The sequence below is a fragment of the Montipora capricornis genome, chromosome 5 (assembly GCF_036669925.1).
Source record: "Montipora capricornis isolate CH-2021 chromosome 5, ASM3666992v2, whole genome shotgun sequence".
NCBI lineage: Eukaryota > Metazoa > Cnidaria > Anthozoa > Scleractinia > Acroporidae > Montipora > Montipora capricornis.
This window is the reverse complement of record NC_090887.1, coordinates 7,398,009-7,416,652: the sequence shown is the minus strand read 5'-3', so window position 1 is coordinate 7,416,652 and position 18,644 is coordinate 7,398,009. Positions and strand designations below refer to the sequence as shown.

General features: G+C 35.1%; 3 protein-coding genes across 7 annotated transcripts in view; 1 reads left to right on the top strand and 2 right to left on the bottom strand.

Moving 5' to 3' along the window:
• Positions 1 to 18,644, bottom strand: part of LOC138049314 (ESF1 homolog) — a 65,538-nt gene that overhangs the window by 8,557 nt on the left and 38,337 nt on the right. The window lies entirely within an intron of this gene.
• The window catches only part of LOC138049315 (peptide-N(4)-(N-acetyl-beta-glucosaminyl)asparagine amidase-like), a 58,507-nt gene that overhangs the window by 29,404 nt on the left and 10,459 nt on the right, over positions 1 to 18,644 (top strand). The gene's annotated exons all lie outside the window — the stretch shown is intronic.
• LOC138049312 (uncharacterized) overlaps positions 16,203 to 18,644 on the bottom strand; it is a 10,057-nt gene continuing 7,615 nt past the window's right edge. For 3 of the 5 annotated variants that reach the window (XR_011132357.1, XR_011132355.1, XR_011132354.1), the window contains 2 exons: positions 17,708 to 17,904; positions 16,203 to 16,626 (listed from right to left, as the gene is read on the bottom strand). The gene's annotated coding sequence lies outside the window, so the exon portion shown is untranslated. The other 2 variants (XR_011132356.1, XM_068895534.1) reach the window with 1 other exon arrangement.

Genomic DNA, 18,644 nt, shown 5'->3' with positions numbered 1-18,644 from the left:
CATCCAAAATATTGCAAGATGTTCCGTTGAAATGCTGCGAGGGTTTGGCCAGGCCTTTACATACATACTTAACCTTTGTCTGTTTTCGTCTTTTTGCAGTATTTACTCAAAAACCAGTCTGTAGATATATGAAGCTCCAGTATGTCATAGCAACCATAAGAACATTTTTCGTTACTAGCCTTAATTTTATACCCTATAAACTCATTCATACCAAACTCGCTTCTTCTTACCAGTAGAATCGTACACCGTTTTTGGGGACTGCCAACATCGAACTGTAAGTACTTATTTCACTCTCTCTTCATCAGGTCAATATCTTTAAATACTTGTGTCCCGTTATTCGCTCCATTTCCAGATACGTCTTATCCGCACCCGGCAGTGAATGTCGTTCTTCACTTGACACACCCACAAGTAACTCATCCGCAAAGAACTTTGCGGATATCTCATTTAATAGCCTCCTTACAATCATTTTGAATTTCGGCCACGTCTCTCCATATTTTTACAATAACGATCCCTCAAATCTCGCTCTAATATTGTGACTAATCAATGCTTTGAAATTGTACTTGTTTGCTTAGCGTACAACTACATATTACCGACCACAGAAAACAACACGACCAGAGCCCTAAAAAAAAAAAAAAAAAAGAAAACTGCTCAGAGAACCCTGGACATAACGACAAGAGATCATCGATAAACCCTATCGCAATTTACTGTTTACATTTCTAGCCAACAGCACAACAGACTATTTCCCGAACTTCACACGATACTTTAACTTTATTTTCCAAAACCCTTCCCGGCTCTCCTTTTTTTTTTTTTTTTTCTTTTCCTCTTTTCTGCACAACACCCACTCATAATAAATTTTTAAACAATAAGTATAAAAATAAATGAAGCCATTAAACCAATTAAAGAAGACTTAACACAATCATCATGCCCATCTTCTTCGTCTATTTTAATCAACTGCCTTATTATATTATAATGCATTTTCACAATACCTCCACAGACACCAGTCAATAAATTAATTCTATTCTTGGCCAATCTCAAAACCTCTAAAACCATCGTAAAACCAGGAACGGATGTACGTACAAATAAACATTTCCTCTCAAGTAACCCATTTCTACCTATTATTGCACACTAAATCATTTGAGATGTTTAGTAGCTTACTAATCTCGTACCCAGATCTCACACACGGAAGGGAGATCTGGTAAAGTTCGATTTCGAGCATGCTCAGTGCCAGCGAGGCCCTAAATACGGGCTTTTCTGTCACTGCGCATGTTCGCACTCTCTGTTATGATTTTGGGTGATTTTGCAAGTTTACTTTTTGATTTTGCAAGTTTACTTTTTTCCCGCAGACTCCGCCTCTGCTTAGAAAAAAAAATCAGCGCTCAACTTATCTATCAACTACTTTGACATAATCCTATAATTTGTTGGCAGCATAGCGAAAATTCTTCTTTTCAAGGGCTTTTCTAATCTCGTCGAGATTGTTTAATTGTCGGAGGAACTGCAAAATCACTGAAACGAGCGCTTAGGCTTAATCAATAAACGAGTCCTATTTTCTCCCCACGGTCCCGTGCAACGTCTAGTTAGCCAACCCGTCAATTGAAAGCTAAAATTTTAAAGAGGGTTTAGGCCTACTCACTAAAACGAACGCTTAGGCTTAATCAGTAAACGAGTGCTATTTTTTTCACACAATCTTCTCGTGAAAAGTATAGTTAAACAAACTGAAATTGAAATCGAAAATGTTAGAGTGCTTAGACCTAATCACTGCAACGAGCGCTATTTTCTGGACACGATCTCGTGAAAAATGTAGTTAATATAACTGTAAAATTCACAATTGATCACTACTTAATTCGCGAGTCACGCTTTAAGAACGAGAAATACTGTTTTGAATAAATTACATACTTCAACTTGAATTTATCAGTTTCTGCGTACCTCGTTGCAAGCTACGCAGAAACTTATTCGAGTGGCAGGGTACGTGGGGCTTTCGTCGGTTCCATTTACACAAACGTCGCAAATTTCTTTAATGATTTTCCTCAACTGTAAAGCTTTTCCAGCGTCGGAAGAAAAAAAAAACTTTCCTCCGCACAACTGGCATTTATTCAGAACAGCACATGAGCTTGCGAAAACCAAACCTTCACTAAGTGCCCCGCGAAATAACCCAACCAGAGCGTAGATTGCATTGCCGCAACCTTTTTTTAGTAGCCAATGAAAAATGGTGTACTGTCGAACTTTACCAGATCTCACATTTCCAATGACAGAGTGAGATCTGGGTACGAGATTAGTAGCTTACTTTGTTTAGGCCCCAAATTACTACTAGTGAACCATTTTTCCAAAACTACAGCGCTTCAATTCCCCATCGTTTCTTGAACCACGAAAACCCTTTATATAGTATTTCCCATTACCCATCCCAACCCCTCGCCTTAGCTTGAATCCTAAACGCCATAATTTGAGGACATACATTTCCCCCCCCCCTCCCTTACTACCCCTACCCCTCTCGACCCTACCCTCCCAAATTAGACTATGACGCCACACTTTGGAGACTCATTTCCCTTCCAATTCATGCATCAGCACATTTCAACCTAAAATGCCCATGTCGACCCCCTCTCACAATTATTTATCGCCCAACCCTCTTCCTTTCAGTTGGCCCCAAGAGTGAATTAGACAAAAGCAGTCACACGTGACATGGCTTCTTCTGATTGGTTAAAGTTGCCGGTCCTTTGTTTGTTTCGAGCACAGTTGATGTAAAAAAATAAATCCATCCAACACTCTTATCTAATTCACTCTTTTCAGACTCCAATTCAAAACCCTTCGGACGTTACATGCTTCTCCATCGTACATGCCCTTGAAACATAATTAGGCTCCGACTTCATTTTTATAATTTTAGTTTATATAATTTCTACATCATATCAAAACGTTTCCTTTCCCTCTAAAAACAACACTTAATTTCCATACAACCCACCCATCTCTCCCCCACCCCCTCAATTTCAACCCAATCAACTGCAAATAACACTTAACGCCAATGACCGACACCACAATGATACAGTTCCTCTACCAAAACAGCTCCTTTAAAAAAAAATAAAAAAAACAAGTGTATTGCACATCTAAATGCTGAAATCTAAATCTTAACTTCGTGTTTTCCAAATACCCACTTTAATTGTTGAATTAAATTTACTTCTAGATACATTTTTTTGCACTTCGATCAATTGACAACCTACAACCCCTATACCCATACGAACACCTAATTCAACAAATTCTTACCGTGCAGTAATTAATCAGGCGGAGTGTAGGATGGCGCAGTGGTGAGAGCACTCGCCTTCCACCAATGTGGCCCGGGTTCGATTCCCACACTTACTGTCATGTGAGTTGTTATTTTTGTTCGTTCTCCGTTCTGCACCGAGACGTTTTTCCACGAGTACTCCGGTTTTCCCCTCTCCTCAAAAACTAACATTTGTCTCCCATTAATTATTGATTTCAGTTTACAGTGTCCCCAATTAGTGCTCCAGCTCTACCACAAACTTTATTTGAAAGTTCCTTTCCTTTCTTCCGTATAATTAAGAATTACACCATATAGCATAAATATGAAACAAACCTTTCTACATGAATGGAGAGTAAATCTTTTTTTATCTTTCCTTTGCACGAAAACAGATCTTGGATTATAGAATATATAATATCCCGCCGGCTGAATAGCACTCTAATCATCTTTATCTCTAACTACGCGTTTAAAGAACCCTCGTTCCCTATCAAACGTTCATTTTACGAATGTTTATTTTCAGCTATCAACTTCATGGCCTCAGGAATTTGGGAGATAAGTGGATTACCTTTCCAACCGTAAGTATTTCTTGTGACTTTATATCGAGTATACTAACCTTTAAAAAAAACTCCTGCAAATTTACTTTAAAGGATTTGGTGATACAATCTTGTATATCTAGCCCTAATAAAGCAAGTCGTTTTACTAGAAGACTGTTATAGTGACTCTTTTTATTGCCCTCTTCATTGGATAACGAACGCATTTGGTATGACTCGACCCATATTTTTAAAATTGTACTTTATACGCGTACATATGAAGCAGATCATGACCGATGCAAGAAAAGAGCAGAACGTTCAAGACCAAGTAACGATTACTTCAAACGTAAGTAAGTTTTAGCTTTCTAACTAAAATGATGTTGAATTCTACGAGATTGATGGTGCCTTGAATACCATTATCTAACCTAATTTACCGGCCTCAAATTAAAGCAGGCGTTAATGGCAATACATAATACACGAAGGATCATAGCCAGTCGTAAGTGCATTTTTAATGAATTTCGCAAGGCAAATGCAATTAACACATTTTGAATTTTTTTTTTAATGATCATATAACCCATTTTTGAGCAGATCTTTTGTAGGGGTAGCAATTCTAATTTGCGGATGGCAGTCATCCAGAAGTCGCAATTTAAAATCGTAAGTACAACTGCCAGTTTCTCATCTCATTAACATTTGTTATAGGAAACATTATAATTTCCAGCCGACATTACTCTGAGACTTAAGGACTGTGCCTACTATTGTTATTGCGCATACGTTCTGCGCATCTCGACACACTCGGATTTCCTATCGGTGATGCTTACTAAAACAGGGATATTTTTGCGCGGTTTTAAAACTATCCGGAGAAAGTAGATCTTAGTAAGTACTCTTGGTATCCAAAATGAAAATTGGGGGTAATCACGCATTTTTCAGAGATAATTAAGCTTCAATTTGAGAAAGAACGCCATACATTGCTTTGTATTTTAAAGCTTTTTACAAATATTATTCATGAATTATCTTTGAAAAATGCGTGGTTACCCCCAATTTTCTTTTTGGATTTCAATAACACTTGTTAAGATCTACAGTTTCTGCATAATCACACACCGGGGCAAAAATATCTTTAATTAGTAGGCACCGTCCTTAACTGTTGACCCTAGAAAATTTACTTTTTTTTAGTTGTAAACATTCAAGCAGATAACAACAAATGGAAAATTAACACCTTTTCATACCAGGTAATTTCATTCGTACTCTAAGTATAACGCACTATCAATGTTTTGGTCCTTTGTTCAATAAACTTTATTCTCCCCACATCATGTTTGCCTTTTTTCGTTCATAGACGACACCCGTCGACAACAGCAGCTAATACTAGCGAGATCTTGATATTGTAAATGGCGGCCGCTAGCCAAACTTATACCTTCTATTTCTGCCTTTTTTAAAGCAATAAACTTATCAATTTTCTCTTCTGATGTTAAGATAAACCATGCTATTCGTAATCAATTCTAAAAATGCGTACTCCACCGAAAATTAAATGAAGGCTGAAGATTATATTGGCCGCTGGAACAAAAACACTAGAGAACAACTTATAGTAACTTGAAACGCATTAAAACATTCACCTTTTTAGCAGTTGTAGGAAATTTAAACTCTCTACAGAGATCTTGTTAACCTCAACCCCCCATCCCTCCCTGCTCACCCTCCTAACTGTTCCTACCCCCACCCCACCCCTGCCAGTCATCCCACCCTAACCCAACAACGCTTATCACCCACATAAAGCTTTTTAATTATCAGACAAATAAATTGGGCCCTTCGCAAATCGTCAAAAACACGAGCACTCAATTTAAACAATATTTTAACCAAAACATGAGTTTCTTCAAGCGTCAACTTCTCTTGCTTTTTTTAAAAAAACTGACAAAAACAAAGCAATGAGAAAGTGTTGCGAACAAATTGCTCCTCGAGGAAGTACCTTTCACAAATCGTGTGATGCTTACTCACCCACAGAAGCTACATGTAGCCAATTTTCGTCTTTCGTCACCCTTTTTCGAACATTACCACTTTACCCTTTTTACATACATGAGGTCATTTTGAAAACCACCATGGTATCATAAGAACATGTAATTTTAATGCCGTCCTCCTCCTCCATTGACCATTCAACCTCCAGCCCCGGTACCACTGTACCCTTTTTACGTACATGAGGTCATTTTGAAAACCACCATGGTATCATAAGAACATGTAATTTTAATGGCGTCCTCCTCCTTTTCCATTCACCATTCACCCTCCAGCCCCGGTACCACTGTACCCTTTTTACGTACATGAGATCAGTTTGTTAATCAACATGGTATCATAAGTACATTTAATTTTAATGTCTTCCTCATACTTCTCCATTCTCCATTCACCCTCCAGCCCCGGTACCACAGTACCCTTTTTACATACATGAGGTCATTTTGAAAACCACCATGGTATCATAAGAACATGTAATTTTAATGCCGTCCTCCTCCTCCATTGACCATTCAACCTCCAGCCCCGGTACCACTGTACCCTTTTTACATACATGAGGTCATTTTCAAAACCAACATGGTATCATAAGAACATGTAATTTTAATGGCGTCCTCCTCCTTTTCCATTCACCATTCACCCTCCAGCCCCGGTACCACTGTACCCTTTTTACGTACATGAGGTCATTTTGAAAACCACCATGGTATCATAAGAACATGTAATTTTAATGGCGTCCTCCACCCCCATTGACCATTCAACCTCCAGCCCCGGTACCACTGTACCCTTTTTACGTACCATGAGGTCATTTTGAAAACCACCATGGTATCATAAGAACATGTAATTTTAATGGCGTTCTCCTCCTTGACTGACCATTCAACCTCCAGCCCCGGTACCGCTGTACCCTTTTTACGTACATCAGGTCATTTTCAAAACTACCATGGTATCATAAGAACATGTAATTTTAAGTCGACCCGCTTCTATCCCTCTCCTACTTGTCCCCCCCCCCCCCCTATCCTCCTCAAACCCCAGTAGCAACCATTCCAAACAACCTAAAACGGTTGATTCCAGTAGAACACGACAAAGTGATAACACTTCAACACAGCCAATAAACAAATAACGATTTGAAACAAAATTTAAACGCTACCAAACACCACCAAACACCACTTAAATTCCAGAGTTTTAAGTTTGACAATTCATCTTCAATCATCCTTACCAATCGTTTTGAAAGAATACTAATAGTTTTCCACGTAAAGTTCTTGCTATTATAAATAATGATTTAATTAATAAACTTTTACCGCACTTTCGTCTTTCAATAAACAGTTAACTGTTAATGTACTCTTTCACAAGCAGTTCAGTTTAAATGCAAAGGCAGAATTTCCACTCTTGTCCTTTTCGTCATAAAATGGATAAAATTGAAGTTATTTTACTTGCAAAGCTGGAAATTTAGCGGAATAATAAGTATTGGACGAAAGCGAAACTCTATCAGTGAGGTCAATAGGGAAGATATCGCTGACGTCACCTGTTGTCATTAATGTGCCAACCAGAGCCTCGTTAGTTGTTGAGACAAATTGTCTTTCTGTGGTTGCACATTTGAATAACAAAAGTATGATTCATTTTGCTCAATGTTTTAATAGAGATATCTTCCCTATAGAGCAAGGATTAGGTTAATGCTTCGAAGTTTAATGACCCTTTTATCGTTACAGTTTGTCACAAAAGATTCACCACTCTCTTATATTGATACCAGATTAAATTCACAAATTTTAATTGCCTCTTTTGCCAATGACACCATCTTTATTTTCAGGCAACAACTCCTCAGCCTTAACAGAAAAATGACAGTATTGCAGAGGACAGTACATAACTTAAAAGGCCGTAAGTACTTTCACTCACCTAAGCCGATAAAATACTAATGTTCACCTAGCATACTAAGAAATTACTTCGGGAACTTTGTTTTTGTCTTTATTCTTATTCAACAAGATCTACCATCAAACAATCGCGGAGGAAAATCAGCATTGATAGGCATCAGGCCCATAAGTAAACTGTTCTTAATCTGTCCCTCATCGCATACAAAAAAAGTTCTTCTGAACTTTATATCTACCTATGCTCATAAAGCAGAAACTGATTTCAAACAGGCGTTCTTGGCAGCACAGTCCAACTCCCAACCTGTAGGTAAATTTTACGTCACTTCTTGAATTTTTCAACTCTACTAGATGACGCGGTTAATAATCATAAAACATTTTTATTTTTCCACCAGTACGATAAAGCAAGTTTCAAACACATACGAGCAAGATCGAACGGCCATTACGAAACTTACACAACGTAAGTGTGGTTTTATATTGTCTTAACTACTAGTAATAAAACAAATATTTTTTTTCCCAAGCAAAACATTATTTTGTTTTGTCATCATCAAGTTTACCCAACTTTTATGCCTGCTCTTTTCGACAGTAGCAGTGACTCTAATTCACAGCAGACCGTCAACGAGAAGCCTAAAGTTGTAATTCCAAACGACAATCCTCAAACCGTAAATACAATTGCATCTTCTTTTTTTTATCGTTAGGTAAATTGTAATTTACAAATGACGATCATTACGGACCAAGCCAACAAGCATGTTATCCAAGTTGTAAGCATTACTCAAAGCGTAACTGCATTTTTATATCCCTTATTAAAGTATTTCCAATTACTCGCTCTTATCACTACGCCTAATTTAAACTTCAAACAGAATATTTCAAGCACAATACAACCAGTGGAGAATGAAGCCTTGCAAGGCCATCTGGTAAGATTCAGACTGTAAGTATAACTTCCTATCGATCGCTACCTCTCGTTATTATGTTAACGTCTTTTCTCTAAACCATGTGTGCATTTCCTTTTTTCCCTTAATTACGCTACCTTTTGACAACGTCTATAGCATCTTTCAAATGACTAAAAGTCATTGAAATTTTCTGTATTTCGTTTTAGTTATTAACAATAATATTTTAAAATAGTATTTTTACAGTAAAAAGGATGAATATTTTAAAATGATAAATGAAATAATTATTTTTACAAGTCGACGCTTAAAATTAAAAGTCAACATTGCGAACCATTACTAACGTCTATCATGAAATACAATTTATAGCAAGTAATACATAAACAAAACTTTGAAATATTTAAGAACCGTTAGATTTTAAACACCTTCAAAAGAGATTCTCCCAGCTCCAGCCCAAGAAAACACCTTGTTGGCAGACCGCACATGATAATCTGGAAGTCATCATATTTTCATGAGGACATGTACTCTATAGTAACCCCTGACCACACTATCCTTGTACAACAACTTTATCTTTTGTATTTATCTTTTGTATTCATTCCTATTTTCGCGAAATCCCTTCATTACTCTGAACAACAATTCTCTTTTTGGATACCAAGAGTACTTACGAAGATCTACTTTCTCTGCATAGTTTTAAACCGCACTAAAATATCCCTGTATTGGTAAAAATGGCCAATAGGAAACCCAAGCATCTGAAGATGCGTAGAACGTATGCGCAATAACAATAGTAGGTACTGTCCTTAACTTCCTTCACATTTTTTGGACAAACAGACAAGAACAACGCAATGAAAGTGTTGCGAACAATCGCTCCTCGTCGAAGTTTTTTCACAAATCTGAGCGTTGTTACTGATGCATAGAGGCTATATATAGACAATTTTAATCATCCTTTCTCTTTTGGAAAACCACCATGGCATCGTAGTCATCATATACAGTAAGGACATGTAATGTAAGAGGACCCTCTCCTAGCACTCTCCTTCTCAGTTGACCATTCATCCTACCCCGGTACAATACCCTTCTTACATGAGGTCATTTGAAAATCACCATGGAATCACAAGGACATGTAATTTTAATGGGGCCCTCTCCTACTCCCCTCCTCCTCAATTGACCATTCACTCCCCCCTCCTCCCACCCCAGTAAACCCCCCCCCCCCCCCCACCTTTGTCCTCCAGCGCCAGTAGCACAGTACCCTTTTTACGTACATGAGGTCATTTCAAAACCACCATGGCATCAAAAAGACATGTAATTTTAATATCGCCCTCCCCTACTCCCCTCCTCCTCAATTGACCATTCACCTTCCCCCCTCTAACCCCGGTAGCACAGTACGTTTTTAATAACTACATGAGGTCATTACGCGACTTTTATTTCCTCGAAATCTTTTGATCACTTTCCTTTCCATTCTCCGTACACACTTTTCCGTCGTGATGTACGTTATGGTACTTCAAAAATGAGACGTCTTTATAGTAACACTTCAACACAGCCAATAAACAAATAACGATTTGAAGAAAGATTTAATGAAACGCTAACAAATACCACTTAAATCCCAAAGTCTTACGTTTTTGATAACTCTTCTTCAATCATCCTTATACCAATTTTTCTCATTTGAACAACCTCACCATAATTCTTTAAAGATATACCAATATTCTTGTGATATTAAAATTTGATCATCTAATGGCTGACCAAGAAAATAACTCGCAAAATCAAGAATATTTTGGAAACTATTAAAGCGTAATTTGTTTTCATCATAAATTAAAATATGTACAGCCTGTAGAGCAAAAATTTAAATTATTTACCTTGGAAAGGTAGATACCAAGAAGAAGAGTAAGTATTGCACAAAAACGAAAGCATTAGTAAGGTTAAATATAGGCAAGGATTAGTTTAAATGCTGCGAATATATCCTTTTATAGTTACTGTTTTTCTTAAGATATTCCCTACCTTCTTAGATTGATACTCGACTAAATTTATCTACCTGTGCTCATAAAGCACAACTTAATTCGAACAGGCGTCCAACGAAGATAACTCTCAAACTGTAGGTGAATTTAAGTTACCTTTATCAATTTTAAAAACTCTACTGGTTATTTTTCTCGTAGTACGCTAAAGCAACTTTGAGCCATCTATGAAAGCGAGATAACAACAGATGTAAATTCCAACGCTCATTGCGAAACCTACACAACGTAAGTGTGGTTTTTCCCTGTCTAATTAGTAAGAATAAAATCTTTATTTCCCCGAGCAAAACATAATATTTCGTTTTGACATCATCATCATCATTATCATCAAACCCAACTTTTTCACCTGCTGTTATTGGCCGTAGCTTTGACCATTCACAGCAGAGAGTTATCGTGAAGCCCAAAGTTCCAATTCCAAATGACACTCCTCAAACCGACCTTAAATACAATTGCGAGCATCTTCTTTTGTTTCTCGCTAGGTACGTCGTAATTGACAAATGACGATCATTACGGATAAACCTAATGTCATCCAAGTTCTCAGCATTACTCAAAACGTAAGTACAGTTTTATATTCCTTATGCAAAAGTTATTTCTATTTACTCGCTCTTATTATTCACTCGACCAAATTTAAACTTCAAACAGAACATTTCAAGCAGAATAAAACCAGTGGAAAATCAAGACTTTGCAAGGAAATATGCTAAGAATCTGACTGTAAGTACAACTTCCTATCATCGCTAAATCGTGTGTGCTTTCCTTGGTATTCGTGAATTACGACGGCTGTAGACATGACAAAATAAACATGTTTCTTCCAATTGACTGCAAAGCATTAAATTTTCTATTTCTTTTAAAATAGTATTTTTTTACAATATAGGTTAGATATTTTAAAATGTTAAAGCAAATAATTATTCTTGCAAGTAAACGCTAAAACTGAAAGTAAACATCGGGAGCCATTACTAACGTACATCATCAAATACATTGATAGCAATTATTACGTATAAAAACAGGAAATATTTAAGAACCGTTAGATTTTGAAGATACCTAGAGCTCAATCCCTCTTTCGTCAACCCTCTGTTCAGTTGTGTGACTGTCCCCAACCCCTGCCATTCATTCCAAATCAAACCCCAAAAAACATTTCACCATCAATAAGGCATTCGTTACCTTTTCTGTTAATAGATAAGTAATCTTTAGTGGATACCATTTTCTTTTTTGCAGACCGTGCATGATAACCTGAAAGTCATCATATTTTCATGAGGACATGTACTCTAATCAGTACCCCTCCCCTCCCCTTCCTTGACCACTCTCTCCTTGCACAGCAGCATTATCGTTTGTCTCTAAGAACATTGCATTTCCATTTTCTCGAAATTCCTTATTTTCTCTTATCCTTGATAGACTAGTTTAATGGTCATGTAATTCCTCAATATTCTAGAAATCTAAATCATAAAAAAATGACATAATACACGTTAACGCAGCCAATTAACAAATGACAAGCAAGCTCAATATTTTTAAATGGCCGTTTTCTTTAAATGCATTTTAATTTGTCCAACGTTTTTACAGTAATTCCGAGTTCATGTCTACGCCTTCTTCAAAGCGAGTCTAAGTGCGACGTTTTTGTGATGGTAATTAGTTCTACTTTACATATGAATGAAAACAAATTTTCATAACAAAAACTTCGCACTTAGACTCGCTTTGAAGAGGAGGCAGACATGAACTCGGAAATGGCCTATTCTTAAGTTTAACATAAAATATATTTTTTTAACGTTTAAACCAATTTTAAAATGTAAAAACTGTTGTCACTTAAAAGTCTACGTATCTTTTACCACTTCTCAAAAAATAACTCACAAATAATTATTTGTGAACTCTTTTTCCATAGCGAACACATACATCTTTCTAGATCTTTATTTCATTACTTGAAGCCAGAGTAGACCAAAACAGAACTATACAACAATTTATTTGTACTGTAAACTAGCTAGCTATATAACATATGTGAATAAAAAATACAAACAATAGCTGGTCTCCCAAACTAACTAAAAAGCTTAACTAGTTGGGAGACCACCATTTATTAATTGAAAATATGTACATAGTCAGGAAAAGGGTATTGCTGTATTTAACTAAATTAGTTACTTTTACGTACCTTTTATTAAGAGAGAAGATTACAGAACAAATAGAAAATTCCAGAAATACCAAAGTATAATAGCTATTAGTGCAACTTAATAGGAATTAATGAAATGCAAAGATAATTTTCTTTTAAATGAATGAACAGTTGGAATCTTAACCAGAAAACTTTGTCACGAGCTTACCCAAGGAGAACGATACAGATCATGTTTGTTGGCCATTACTCGGTATTATGGTAGCTTTTTATCATGTATAAAATGTAAGTAACGCACGTATTTACATTTGTTTTAGCTGCTGATAGCAAGCCACATGTTACAACACCTGCTATATGACCCACCCACCCAAAGGCTTAAAGTGAAAGATCACATTGTGGGAACCTGGTAAATACTTGCTTTGATTCATGATCAATAGTCCTAATCGGCTAACTCAATGTTGTACCCAATTCAAATCTCCCGGGACTAAGATTCTTTGTGTATTGTAGTTGCATGATAATGTAACATTTAAATGATATGGAAATACCTGGAACAAAACGTTTTTATTCCCAAAGGGTTTGAATTGGGTACAACATGAGTTAGCCGATAAAGGTCTATTTTCTTCTATTCCAACACCGAACATTCATTTCCGTTATGATCCATTATTGATATTTCACCTTCACCATTAATCCAAACCATTCATCGTCACATTTCTAATTATTCATTCACATGATTTAACGCCATCCATCAAAACTGATTATAAATATTAACCAGTAATTACCATACTCTGTTCATCATCATTCACTGCCAAATCATCATGACTTACCTCTTCATATTCATGCATATTTATTTACTCTATTCCTTGTCGCCTATTTCATACATTTCAATTGCGTCCATTCGTCTTTAAACCGCTAATGTCATCGATTCCTGTCCATTTCATGCATATTCGTTATTTTTGTCTATTTTAGGCATATTCATTAACTTTCATACTAATCGATTTTTTGTACATTTGTAGATTCCAGTCCCTTTCATGCATTTTCATTAATTGCAGTTCTTTTCGTGCATTATCATCGATTTCATGCATATTTATAAATTCCAATCCATTTCATGCATATTCATCGATTCCAGTTGAATTCATGCATATTCATCGATTTCATACATATTTACAAATTTCAATCAATTTCATGCATATTTATAAATTCCAATCAATTTCATGCATATTCATCAATTTCATGCATATTTATAAATTCCAATCAATTTCATGCATATTCATCGATTTCATGCATATTTATAAATTCCAGTTCAATTCATGCATATTCATCGATTTCATGCATATTTATAAATTCCAATCAATTTCATGCATATTTATAAATTCCAGTACAATTCATGCATATTCATCGATTTCAGGCATATTTATAAATTCCACTTAAATTCATGCATATTCATCAATTTCATGCATATTTATAATTTCCAGTTCAATTCATGCATATTCATCAATTTCATGCATATTTATGAATTCCAGTTCAATTCATGCATATTTATGAATCCCAGTCCATTTCATGCATATTTATAAATTCCAATCAATTTCATGCATATTCATTGATTTCATGCATATTTATAAATTCCAGTTAAATTCATGCATATTCATCAATTTCATGCATATTTATAAATTCCAATCAATTTCATGCATATTTATGAATTTCAGTTAAATTCATGCATATTTATGAATTCCAGTTCAATTCATGCATATTAATAAATTCCAGTTCAATTCATGCATATTAAAAGAGATTTCTTAAAACATAAAACTATAAAAGTTAGAGATAACAAGTTAAACCGACGTTTCGGAGTAGACATCACTCCATTATCAAGGTAAAAATGTTCTATGATGCTAAAATTACAGTATTAAAAACGATTGACGCTAAGAATTAACATAATAAGCACGTGCGAAATTGGCTATAAGAATACTTTAGCACGAATGGAATCCGATTGCACATTGAGGCTAGGCTTAAGTGTTCTTATAAATAACATTTCATACACTAAGCAATCAAATTTGTTTTTACATTTTTTGAGCACCTCAAAGCGTTTAAGCAGGTCCCGAGGGATCGACCCGTGTGCGTTCTTATAGTGTCTGGCAATAGCCGAGGACTGTTGCTTATGTCCCTTTACACGATTGTGTAAATGTCCGCGTGTGTAGCCTACATAACCTTCATCACAAAGGTCACATTGAAATTTATATACAACACACTGCTGATTTATGATAGTCTGCTTTGCCTCTTTCGCTTTCAGTTCCTGTTCAATTTTTCTGCTGGTAAATACAGGCTGGATGGTTTTTATAATTCATGCATATTCATCAATTTCATGCATATTTATAAATTCCAGTTAAATTCATGCATATTCATCAATTTCATGCATATTTATAAATTCCAATCAATTTCATGCATATTTATGAATTTCAGTTAAATTCATGCATATTTATAAATTCCAATGAATTTCATGCATTTTTATGAATTCCAGTTAAATTTATGCATATTTATAAATTCCAATCGATTTCATGCATATTTATAATTTCCAGTTCAATTCATGCATATTCATGAATTTCATGCATATTAATAAATTCCAGTTCAATTCATGCATATTCATCGATTTCATGCATATTTATAAATTCCAATCAATGCATGCATATTCATTGATTTCATGCATATTTATAAATTCCAATCAATTTCATGCATATTCATCGATTTCATGCATATTTATGAATTCCAGTTCAATTCATGCATATTTATAAATTCCAATCCATTTCATGCATATTTATAAATTCCAGTTCAATTCATGCATATTCATCGATTTCATGCATATTTATAAATTCCAGTTCAATTCATGCATATTCATCGATTTCATGCATATTTATAAATTCCAATCAATTTCATGCATATTTATAAATTCCAGTTAAATTCATGCATATTCATCGATTTCATGCATATTTATAAATCCCAATCAATTTCATGCATTTTTATGAATTCCAGTTAAATTTATGCATATTTATAAATTCCAATCGATTTCATGCATATTTATAATTTCCAGTTCAATTCATGCATATTCATCAATTTCATGCATATTTATAAATTCCAATCAATTTCATGCATATTTATGAATTCCAGTTAAATTCATGCATATTCATCGATTTCATGCATATTTATAAATCCCAATCAATTTCATGCATATTTATGAATTCCAGTTCAATTCATGCATATTTATAAATTCCAATCAATGCATGCATATTCATTGATTTCATGCATATTTATAAATTCCAATCAATTTCATGCATATTCATCGATTTCATGCATATTTATGAATTCCAGTTAAATTCATGCATATTTATAAATTCCAATCAATTTCGATTCCAGTTCAATTCATGCATATTTATGAATCCCAGTCCAATTCATGCGTCTTTATGAATCCCCAGTCCATTTCATGCATATTCATCGTTTTATCAACTCCAATACATTCCAGTCCATTTCTTGCATCTTCATTGATTACAGGTGTATTTATAAATCCCTGTCCATTTAAAGGATGTATTCTTTTTCCACGAGATTTTTTCCCAACACAAAAAACACAAGTCTATCCCATTACATGCATTTTAATGTAAAATCTAAAATGTACAGAACTCTTCCTAACTTCACACTGTCAGAAATGAAGTATTTATACAGTGTCTTGGAAAGCTACTAACGGAAGAAAAATCCTTTTACTCTGAAAACACTAACGCCTTAAATATTAACAATAAAATTGGGAAGAAAATGTCTTGCTTTGAAACGGTGATTATTAAAAACAAAACCTATAGAAATGCGTTCTCAATAAGCTCTCCTTTACCTATCAATGATAATAAGTAATCTTCTGACAACACATGAATTGATTTCACAGAAACGCAGTCTGAATAACTCTAAAAGCTGAGGCGATAAGTGAAGTTTTATTTTTTTATTTGTTCAGGCAAAGTTGGACAGTACATCAGTTGGCAAATAAAGAGCAACAATGTAGTTTGTAGCATGACCTAAAAATACAAAGGCACATTTTAAAATTAACCCAACTAAAAGACCTAAACATAAACACTAAATCTAACTAACAATGGGGTTTATTTCTGAAATTGTAAAGATATTACCGCCCATTATGAAGGATTGAGGCAAAACTTTAACTTTTTCTCTTGTATGAAGCACATAGAGATGCTCAACAATTTTTATGCGTCACAATATCAACTCATACAAATATTTACTTGACGTTTGCACTTTACTTGGATGACAAAATGTACATCAAAAACATTATTATTACGACTATATGGAGAAGTGCTGAATAAAAGACAAACTCTCAATTTTGCAGGTAATTTGCTGGTTATTTTCTACTGCAGTGGCTGTTAATCTGTTAAGGTGAACTTTGAAAACAATTGACCATAGCAAAGCAAGCTTTCAATCTAAACGTTTAAATTCTAACATCTAGATTAAAAAAGTAAATAAAGAGAAGATAAGTCTAAAAATCCTAAAGAGATACTAAACTACCAAATAAAAGTTATAAGAAAAATAAACAGTTTGACAAAAGAGTGTGCACATAAATTGTTTTGAAACACAAAACAATTTGATTCATCAAAACATCTCTTTCAAAGTAATACAGTTGCATACTGTTCTTATAAGTTACATCAAATTTCTGCTTCTTCCACAAAGCATTGCTTCAAGCCCGAGTGGACAAAAAATGACAATTTCGAAGGAACATTCATTAATTTTCGTGTATCCATCCATACGTATCCATGTCTTGCATATTCATCACTTATCACGCATAATTATCGATTCTCCTCATTTCATGCATATTCATCAATGAATATGGATGAAATAAGGAAAATGTTCACCAGTTCTCGCCATTTTAATGCATTTCAATTAATTCTTTTCCTTTACACACATTTACAATTTTTATAAAAAGTTTTGAAGCATGTCATGCATGTTGAAAGTCAGAAGACTTTTAATTTTAATCGACTGAAGATCAAACGATTGACATGAATAGTGAAGAACGGTATTAGGGATATCAATGAATTACTGCTATTGCTGGAGATTTGAACTAATTTAGGCAGTGACAATTTTGATGCAAACCTAATTGTTCAGGAAGTTTGTGTAAACTTTATCCAGCTCGAGTGACATCACCACCAGACCCTCCTTGATGTCTTTCTGAAGTTGCTGCAGAGAAGTCTAAAAGAAATTGGTGTCGTAATCACTGAGTCCCTCATTGTGCTGTTCTGAGTAGTGTCCTTTCCCATTGTTCCCACCTCGACGTCAAACGTCTTTTGGATCTGCCAGATTCAAGTAGTATGAGAAGATTTGAATTTTGTTCAATAAAATTTCTCAGTGTTGTGGTAGTTTGTTGTTTTCGTTGGCAAGCGTATTTGCACTTCCATCTAAAATGGACCTAGAATATGTTTCCAGGTTGAATCCATTTTTAACTAGGTTAAACTGGTGATCCTCATTTTACCTACGTTGAATACGCACTCAGATGAATTGAAAAAACGTTTTTGGAGCCTAAATTAAGCCTAGAGAAAAATTAGGATTAGTTTTGGTTGTTATACAAGGATATCAACTGACTTATAATAGAAAAGTAAACAATGAAAAGAACTGTGTTGGGTTGAGCATGTTCGTCCTTGTGGCGTCGTGGTGAAGACACAGGACTTGAGATCTGGAAGGTCCGAGTTAGAGTACCGATAAGTGCATAGTACAGTTCTTTGTTTCCTTATTGTGTTGTGTTGTTGAGGCTGAAAAAATAAGTGTATGAATACAGAAACCGGTAAGATGATACGAAATACTAAGAAGATGCATAAGACAGGGCTTGAGGGAAGGTATTATACAGGGTTCTCCCTAGTTTTCAGCGCAACAGGTATGGAACCTTTTCAAACCGGTAAAGCAATTGGTTAATGTTGGACGTTCTGCAATGGATAAGCGTTTGCAGGCGGTAATAAGTGCTCTTACAAGCGGTAAATTTTACCGGTTACCGCCTGATAAGGAGAACCCTGGACATAGTTTTGGGGGGTTGATAGAT